Source organism: Ruditapes philippinarum, unplaced genomic scaffold (genome assembly GCF_026571515.1).
Source record: "Ruditapes philippinarum isolate M1 unplaced genomic scaffold, ASM2657151v2 ctg4655_1_1_1_1, whole genome shotgun sequence".
NCBI classification, from domain to species: Eukaryota; Metazoa; Mollusca; class Bivalvia; order Venerida; family Veneridae; genus Ruditapes; species Ruditapes philippinarum.
Window position 1 is genome coordinate 111,782 of NW_026854473.1, and position 10,800 is coordinate 122,581.

The window sequence follows — 10,800 nt, forward strand, 5'->3', positions numbered from 1 at the left end:
CCTCTCAATGTTCCTTTACGTGTTTCACATGTCTTTATTGATACTTCTTTTGAATGCCTACATGTCAAGTGGTGTCTACCTTACAAATTGTCGTTAATGGTAAGTATTTTTTCACCCCATTTCTCCCCTATCCCCCCCCCCCTCTCATCACCCTTACAGCCCTTCTCCCTTTAATTCTCATATGGGCCCCTTTAAGTTTTTATTATTTCATACATTACGTGTCCCTCTCCGTTCGCCGTCCTTGTGTCCACTCCCGATTGTTTTTCTGCCTTCTGTGTGCCCGATTGTGGCGGCTTGGGAGTGTGAAAGTTACTTTCAGCAATTCGCGAAAAAATGTGAAATCGCCATTGAGTACATCATTATATGTAAAAAGATGACGTGGCTATTTCTAATGTTATTTTATCTTATCATGTTTTATTTTACTTCCTTTTCAGACGTTTCAATAACAGTTTTGCTCAAATTAAAACTTTGATTAAACAATGTCTGACATTTTAACCATTTATAGATTTTATGACATTTTCATGTCAAACGTTTGCACTTTATTGCTGTTTTCTATATAAGGTAAAAATTCTGCAGCAACATTTGAAGTTGAAGATGAGAATCATTATTCTTATAAGTTTCCCCGGTGAAGATATTTCACAGAAATTGTTTTGTCTTCTTTTGTTAGATCAGATTCGAATTTATGTCTAGTTATAAGATACATAGCATTGCCTGGGCACCATACAGAAGCTAAGAGAGCTATAAACGTGCGTGTTATCGTTTTAAGTACTTTTGATAATTTAGAATGAATGAGTCCATAATGAAAGGTTTGTAATACCCTAAGTAATTATGTTGATTGTTTTTTGTTTTTTTTTCATATTGGATGTGAAATCATAACACGAAATAATTTGAATGGCTACTGTTGGTAAGTGTAAGATATATGTTTTTGAAATTACTATTGTTTTTATTAGTATTAAAAAAATATATGGCAAATAAGCCAATTTTTGAACAATCAAGTTGTATGACACCTTTTTGGCGTAAGCAGACAACAATAAGATATTACAAAACAGGATTCGATTTCAAAAAGAAGTGATTGTTAATGAAAATAGGATTGTTTCAATTTAGAATCATAAGTAACATCGACTTTCAATGCTCTATTTATCACTTGTACTTATTTTTTTATTGATAGCAATGCAGTTCTGTTTAATAAATAGATTCAGTCAGTACTTAATACGGATGTAATGTACAATGCCTTAAAAGTTGGTAGTGCCATAATTTGTTATGTAAATGAGTCGGATAAACGGTTAGCCAGTCCTTTTTAAAATGTTTTTTTTTCAGTTACCATTTCCTTCATTCCAATAGATTTGAATTTGTCTCAAGAAAATTGTAATACCATTACGAATATGATTAACATGACAACAGAGTAGTTGTATAGTTTTAGATATATTGATGCAAACTTGTCTTAACGCTGATTTGGCCAGCTCTAGGTGGCGTGTGAGAGGTAGCACTTTTTACCCCAGTACTGGTCTCATTGAATCAAATCAGTAACTTATAGATTATCATTGTTTTCTTACCTCTTTAAGAACAACTCATTCACAGAAATATACACTAAAAAAAAGACATACATGTGAAACAGTTTTTAATATTATTTTTTTTTATAATTTATGTATGAATTACTGTTTAAGGCGGTACTATAGCATATGCTATTATAGATATACAATATAGGACAATTAAGAAATGAAGAAATGTTGACAGACAGTTTTCTGCAAAGTTGGTATGCATCTATTAATAATTCACCAAGATTACAGACATACTGTACTTTCAAACATTCTTTTGAAAAGGAAAAACATTTACATTGTGTCCAAGAAAGCAAGTACATTACTGTTTTATCAAGGTGTCAAACTTCCATACTTTATACATAGAATCTGGTAGATAAAATAACACCCATAGAAACAAAGAAACAGCGAATATGTAACTTGTGCAATAAGAGGTAAAAAGATGGTGAATATCACTTTCTCATTGTATGTCACCACTACAAAGAACATTTTTATGCCCCCACAATGTGGGAGCATATAGCGTTGCACTTGTCCGTCCGTCCGTGCGTCAGTCCGTCCGTCCGTCCGTGCGTCAGTCCGTCCGTCCGTACGTCCCGAAATCTTGTGAACGCAACTCCTCTTAAACCGGATGGCAGATTTTGCTTAAACTTACAGGGATGAACAACCTTAATGTGTAGATGGTAGTAAAGGAAGGAATTTTCGCTGCGACCAAATTTAACAGAATTATGGCCCTTTGTTGATTTTTTCACTATATACTATGTAGAAATTTTGTGAACGCAACTCCTCTTAAACCGGACGGCAGATTTTGCTTAAACTTACAGAGATGAACAACCTTAATGTGTAGATGGTAGTAAAGGAAGGAATTTTTGCTGCGACCAAATTTTACACAATTATGGCCCTTTGTTGATTTTTTCACTATATACTATGTAGAAATTTTGTGAACGCAACTCCTTTTAAACCGGATGGCAGATTTTGCTTAAACTTCCAGGGATGAACAACCTTAATGTGTAGACGGCAGTAAAGGAAGGAATTTTTGCAGCAACCAAATTTAACAGAATTATGGCCCTTTGTTGATTTTTTCACTATATACTATGTAGAAATTTTGTGAACGCAACTCCTCTTAAACCGGACGGCAGATTTTGCTTAAACTTACAGAGATGAACAACCTTAATGTGTAGATGGTAGTAAAGGAAGGAATTTTTGCTGCGACCAAATTTTACACAATTATGGCCCTTTGTTGATTTTTAGTCCCCTACCGGTTTAACCGGAGGGGACTTTAGGTTTACCCTCCGTCCGTCTGTCCGTCTGTCTGTCTGTCTGTCCGTCTGTCTGTCCGTCTGTCTGTCTGTCTGTCTGTCAGTCTGTCAGTCCGTCAGTCCGTCCGTCCACAAAACTGGATCCCGCGATAACGCAAAAAGTACTGAAAATATTTTTATGAAACTTGATATATGGATAGATGGCAGTATGGAGATTATGCACGTCTTTTTTTTTTCTTCCTATGTTGAAAATTCTGGTTGCTATGGCAACAAATAGTCTGAAAATATGGCAAATTTAGCACATAAACTGGATCCAGTGATAACTCAAAAAGTACTGAAAATATTTTTATGAAACTTGAAATATTGGTAGATGGCAGTCTGGAGATTATGCACATCTTTTTCTTTTCTTCCTATGTTGAAAATTCTGGTTGCTATGGCAACAAATAGCCTGAATTTCAAGATTTCTGATTTAAATTTTTCAGCTTTTTTACTATATGTTCTTTATTTCTTAAGGTGTTTACTTCAAAACTTTAAATATAAGTTTCTGGTCATCAACCACATCATATGTGACAAGGCTTATAACTCTAGCACAAAAAAATATCAGTATTACCTCCCTTGAACTTAGATTTTTTAGGGGAAAAAATGTTGTCTTTTTTAAATAACTTCTTTATTTCCTAATGTATCTACTTCAAACTTCATATATATGTTTCTTATTATCACTCGACATTTTTGAGAAGGTTAAATACTCTAGCAAGACTATTTCCAGAATTATGTCCCCCTTGAACTTAGATTTTTTTCGAGAAACTGGTATTTTCACTCCAACTTCTTCATTCCTTATAGGATTTACTTTAAAATAATATGACAAGGTTGTATAAACATAATTTCCTTACTAAGCATGGAAACTTAACACATTACTGTGATATAGACAAACTTATTTTATTATGTTTTGTGGTTGATATTTTCAAATACAGACTTCATCCTCAAATTCATTATAAATGGTAATATACAGGAGTGTATGACAATTAAAGAACTTTTTGAGGGACCGGTAGGGGACTACTGTATTGCCCGCAATACTATCAAATGCTTGTTTCATTATATACTATGTAGAAATTTTGTGAACGCAACTCCTCTTAAACCGGATGGCAGATTTTACTTAAACTTCCAGGGATTAACAACCTTAATGTGTAGATGGTAGTAAAGGAAGGAATTTTTGCTGCTACCAAATTTTACAGAATTATGGCTAGGGCTGCAACGATACACCAAATGTTCGATTCGATTCGATTTCGATTTTAGACACTTCGATTCGATTTTTTTCGATTCGATACATTTTTGATTACTAATTTATCTTTGGTATAGTGGTGAGTGGCCTTCAACCTAGTGCTTTGCTTTTCTGTTGTAATATAACTATTATATAAACTTATTTGACTTAATAATTGTGTTTATGAGAATAAAAAGCTCTTGTCTATTTGGAAAATAATTTTAATCAGGCAAATAATCATTAATCTCAGTAACATGACTATCACAGATACCTTCTGCTGACTACTGACTAGAAATTTAACAAAGTATGTAAATTGTAAAGTAAATAATAATGAACAAAGTTTCACAAGGTTGTCAGAACTGATATTCAGATATTCTGTTTATAATTCCCATAATATGTAAAATGAATATTCAGATATTCTGTTTATAAATTAATTCCCATAAAATGTAAAATGAATAATCAATCCTAATGTCTGTGTTGTCACACAATACTTCTTAGTCTAGTAATTTAGTAAACAACACAGAAAAAATGAAATTCATGAAATTATCACTTTTTTATGCCACCGCAGCATCTGCGATGCGGTGGCATATAGCGATTCACCTGTGTGTTTGTTTGTGTGTGTGTGTGTGTGTTATATAGATTATATAGTGAACTTAAAAAATCTTCTTATGAAAAACCACTAGTCCAATTTCAACCAAACTTGGCAGGATTGATCCTTGGGTGAAGGGCTTCCAAAGTTGTTCAAAGAATTCCATTCCATGCAGAAATCTGGTTGCCATGGCAACCAAAAGGTATTATAAGAATAAATTTAAAAAATCTTCTTGTAAAGACCCAAAAGGCCTAGAGCTTAGATATTTTGCATAAGGCATTGTCTGGTAGACCTCTACCAAGATTGTTCAAATTATAGCCTTGGGGTCAAAATCGGCCCGCCCCGGGGGTCATTGATTTTCACTATATGTACATATAGTAAAAACTTAAAATACCTTCTTGTAAAGACCCAAAAGGCCTAGAGCTTAGATATTATGCATAAGGCATTGTCTGGTAGACCCTTACCAAGATTGTTCAAATTATAGCCCTGGGGCCAAAATCAGCCCCGCCCTGGGGGTCATTGATTTTCACTATATGTACATATAGTAAAAACTTAAAATACCTTCTTGTAAAGACCCAAAAGGCCTAGAGCTTAGATATTTTGCATAAGGCATTGTCAGGTAGACTTCTACCCAGATTGTTAAAATTATAGCCCTGGGGTCAAAATCGGCCCCGCCCCGGGGGTCATTGGTTTTCCTTATATGTATATAGTAAAAACTTATAGTAAAAACTTAAAAAAATTTCTTCTAGCAACTGACAAATGCTAGAGGTTAGATATTTTGCATGAAACATTGTGAAGTGAACTTCTAGCAAGATTGTTCAAATTATAGCTCTTGGGTCAAATTTGCCCCCACCTCGGGGGTCATTGATTTTCAATATATACATATAGTAAAAAATCAAAAATCTTATTGTCTGAAGGTACAAGGCTTAGAGCTTTAATATTTGTTAAATGATTTCATCTATAGGTACTCTACGAAAGTTGTTCAAATTTTGCCTCTAGTGTCAAAATTAGCCCCGCCCTTGGGGCTATAGGTTTTCCTTATATGGAACCTTTACCAAGATTGTTCAAATTATAATTGTTTGGTGGACCTGTATCAAGATTGTTTTGAATTAAATCTGATAATAGGAATCAGATAGGTCAGGCATCTATGCATTATGACAATCTTCAAAATTGTATAGAAACCAAAAAAATCTGTTCCTACACTACTATTTAGTGTTGTATTAATGCGGTGGCATAGCATTTTTCTCAAATGCAATCTTGTTTCCCACTTGACTAAAGAAATAATCATCAATCCAAAATATGCCTACTTACTGTAGTACTAATCAAACTTATTTTGGGAAGGCCAGGACACGGATAAAGCTTACAAAACAAGTCCACATCCATGATCGTGTTCGTGTTTTCGTTTCATATGTTGCATTAAATTAAACGTACTGCAGGACTTTGGATATGACACGTCCGTAAAGCATACTTTGCAAGTAGCTTTATCCGTGTCCTGGCCTTCCCGAAACCCAAAATGTTCCCAAACTTTTGATTTTAATTTTTTAGGAGGAATTTTTAATTTTATTTTATCAACATTGATGTTGGTAGCCATTTTGACTTGTTTGCCGAAAATAAAACATTACGCGCCCACTGATTGGATGACTGAGTTTTAACTGGCCAATCGTATGTAACGTGATGAAGCGCGAAGGGAAAGACTAAAACTCTCACTTTTTTCCATGTTTATTTGTGGGTGGGGAATCGAATCGAAAATGTTACAGTTGGTATCGGGAATCGAATCGGCGCTCATAAAACCGGTTTTCGATGCATCGAAAGGTATCGTTGCACCTCTAATTATGGCTCTTTGTTGATTTTTAGTTTTCAACTTGTGGCACATGTAGTCCAAAAAATATTTGACCTAGAGTCATAAGATTGACAGAACAGTGGCGTGTGGGGGCATCCGTGTCCTATGGACACATTTCTAGTTGTTATGTGAAAAGCAAACACTTTTCAACAATACATTTGATAGTCTTTTGTCGTCAGATTTAGAGAAAACTATATGTGCCCTAGCTTGAGTTTTGTATTAGGTAAATCATAAACTCATCTCTTTTTTTTCTATATAACATGTATTATTGAATATTTCATGTCTGATTTGTTCCAATCATAACTTTGATTCTTCTGAAAAACAGTATGCATGAAAAGTTAACTGCACATGTGTATTATTATTATTTGGCTTTAAGCAATGTTACTAAATTGTATATTGTTACATGTTTAATAAAATTTGTATTCGTGCTATTGAAAAATTATGAAACAATTTTTTACATACTATGTTTAACCAAAAACACATGCACTTTTATAGTACAAGCTGTTTACAATATAAAAGTATTATATTGCATACATTTAATGGTTCATATTAAGTGAAGTAATGTTTTCATAAAAGAATGAAAAGCAATCAAAATATTTAAATTATCGCTTTAATTTACCAAAAGATATTTAAAAAAATCAGATGTATAAAAAGTTCAGATTATAATATAATTTCAATCATGTATTCTTGCAATATTTAAAATGAAAGAAAAAATAAATGAGAATCACTTCAATCAATTTTTTTTTTCAATAACTTGCTCCTTAGAGAGTAATTAACATACATTATATTTGAACAAACCGAAAAGGCACGTGATTGTCGATTCAAACATTTACTCTTAGGAAAATTCATTTTCAATCAATAAAAATATTTCATAACAAATGGAATTTTCCCATAGGTACATTTGTACTTTAAATTTTCCATTGTTTCTCTACTTTAACTGAAGCCTTTTGTATGTCTATTGGTTTTATTTTAGGTACATCAGACAACGAGATGAAGCTCTAGATTGGAAAAATAGGTCAAACAAATATATTACATCCTTTCAAACATTTTTAGGTCTCAGAAGCTCACACCTGTAATTCGTGATAAAAATCAAAATTATTTACGTTGAACCTTGAATATCTTCATTCTACTACTGTGTTATTTTCCGGCCATGTTATCTCTTCTGTTGTTTTTTTTTTCAATTTCCTTACACCATTTATTTCTCTGTCCTTGACCATATTTATATTCTTTTCATTTTCAGTTTAAATTAATGTTTATATATTTTTCCAAGCACAATTCATCCATTTAATTTATGTTATTCTCCCGTTGATTGTGCAATACATGTATTTGAGAAGATAAGGATAAGCTTTGAAGCAGTTTTCGCCTAATTTATTTACCGCTTTTTGCGCTATTTGTATATCTATATCCCAGTATGCTTTTGTAAATACTTCATACTTTAATTCTCACATCTTTGTTACAGTGATTTTCATTATTTTAAAGGGCTTTTCCGAATTTTTATTTATTTATTTGTTTATTATTATTATTATTATTTTGTCGTTGTTGTTGAAATGTTTGTGCATTAACTCTGGAAGAACAACAACTTTGCATTTAAACTCCGTATTTTCCTTTATATAGTCAAGCATATTGTATTCCCATTACTTGTAATGGTTTTTCTTTAGGGATTCTTATTTTCTCTATTTTATCGCCACAGTATCGTTGTTCAATCAGAGGTCCTAAAAGATCGTTCAGCACGACATTATTGGTGTGTGTGTGGTATTTATATTTCTAACAATTCAACCTTTTTTGTCTGGGTGGTTCCAGTATTCGTACTTGAATAAAGTTGAATCACTCTTAGGATATGTTGCCTGCTTTTTATATTTTTGTCTTTTGACGTCTTGGCTTCATGTCCTCTGATCCCTTTACAACATTACATTGTCTTTAGTTTAGTTTTCTCGTTTATTGGACACGCTTTCTATTACTTGGGGACCGTGATAACCGCCTTATGAACACATCTGTAGATGTTTCTAAATTCAAAATTTAACCTTCTCATGACTGTGTCAATGTTGAATTCTGCTTAAAGCCGGTGCCAGAGTGTGTGGACGGTAGTTTGCATTTGGCAATACCGTCGATGAACAGGCCAAATCAAACCGAGTCTGCTACATTTTCAATTTTGTTGTTTCGACTTATTTTAGGGATTCTTATTTTCTCTATTTTATTGTCTTCTCTGAATAGATACGAAACTTGATGATAATACTTTCGAATTGATATTGCACACTTGTGGACAAAAACAATTTATAACAATTATAAAGATAGCATTAACTCGGGATTGTTTTGTATGCAATATAATGTGTTTAAAACATTCATGTAAAAATCTGAATAATAATATTAATTGTTCTAGACTTGGATCGCACTGAAAAACATCGGCTAGATTACGTAGGGATTAAAGAGACGTTTGCTGTAGTGTTTTAATATAGAATTATATACACGATGAAAACTTTAAAAACAAATTTATCTAATTATAAATTTTAACATATTATTATTATTTATAGATTATTTACTTATTATTATTTCATGTTCGATTGATTGTTTTTTTTTTGTTGTTGTTGCTTTTTCTGATGTGCCTTGTGCATTAAGATATCTACAATTATAATTTTCAATAAATCACTGAGTATTATGTAAAATATTTATATTTATGCTTGCAATAAACATATTCGTGTTTTTCCATATTTTCATCTAATATGTGTATGGAGATTTATTTGTCATTTTATATAACATTATAATGTTCTTCAAATGCTTCATATAACATTTGTGCTTAGTAGAATTTCATTTAAACACCACACACTATTAAACTATTAAAGGATTAAATATAATTGCGTAAACAAAATCCGCTTGTTTTTTTTTTTTAATATGATTCCATTCATCCCGATTGTGAAGAAAGTTTGTAGCGTATCTGAACCACTCCTGGATCGTCAGATGGGGAAACATGTTCGTGAACCCTGACACCTTAACAAAAATGGTTTGAGACGGATAAAATCCAAAAGTATAAACGTGACAGTTTCACAACAATCTGAATACAAAAGAACTATATATGTTTAAATTATACGTTTTATGGACGTAATAGCATTGTAAATATGCTATTTATCCACTGAAAACGAAATGACAGAAAAAAGAGGGACGACGACTATAAAATATATCAAACGACAATTTAACATTTTTTGCAGAAAAAAATTGTCAAAAATAGAAATCAGCCTGGGAAATATGCTGAAATATCATATATTCATGACATTGATTGTATGTAGATTATCTCCTATACCGCCTCCGTGGTCGAAGGGTTAGAGTTGAATCCAGTTACCTCTCTGGCGTGGGATCGATCCCCTGGAGATGATTTGGTAGTTTAGCACGGAAGAAGGTAGTCTAGTACTGGTGTAACTCTCCAGGAACGATGGTTAGGAAACTACCCGACTACATGACTGAAATACTGTTGGGAAAAGACGTAAAATGAAACAAACAAACAAACATGTAGATTATCTACCAAATCGTAAAATTCTTCTCATTTTAAATAACTATGATTTTAATCAATGACCTCGAATTCTCATTTTACAATGCAGTTATACCATAGTTACAGTTCCTATATCGTTCGGTCAAAACAATACTTTTTGAATGGTTTACTCATAACGTTCGCAGTTCAATGTGATAACCACAGTTTCGTAATTTTATAGAATTCTGATTCTACGTTACAACACAAATATTAATTGTTAAAGGGTGTTACATTAGGCTATGTTATGAAGTTATGTTTGTTATAGTCAGTCCTTTCAGTTCTTTGATTTTAACCAATTCCCTCCGTTGAAATAGCTTAACATCATAAAAGACAGAAATGATTTGCTTGTGACATTCATATGCTTACTAGAGTATTTTTTATACCAGTTCATGTTAAATGTTGAATTCTGCTTAAGCCGGTGCTAGGGGGCGTGGGCGGTAGTTTGCACTTGACAGTACTGTCCATGTACTGTCCATGAACAGGCTCAATCAAACCGAGCCTGCAACATTTTCTATTTGGCAGTATTGTGCTTTCTTTAGGGATTCATTTTTTTCTATATTTTCAAGACTTAACTCATTCGTACATTTTAGTTTAAATATTTTTTTAACAAACATGCTACAAACGAATTGTTTTAACACCAAAACTTCCAGTTTTAAATAAATGTTGTTAATTTTTTTCTTCCCCTTCGGTATCATTGCGTCCAGAACTTTTAATTGTTGTGAATTGAGTACCTCTCAAGCCGGTACTAGGGGGCGTGAGGGATATTGCACTTTTCATTATCACTCATGTACAGACTCAATCAAAC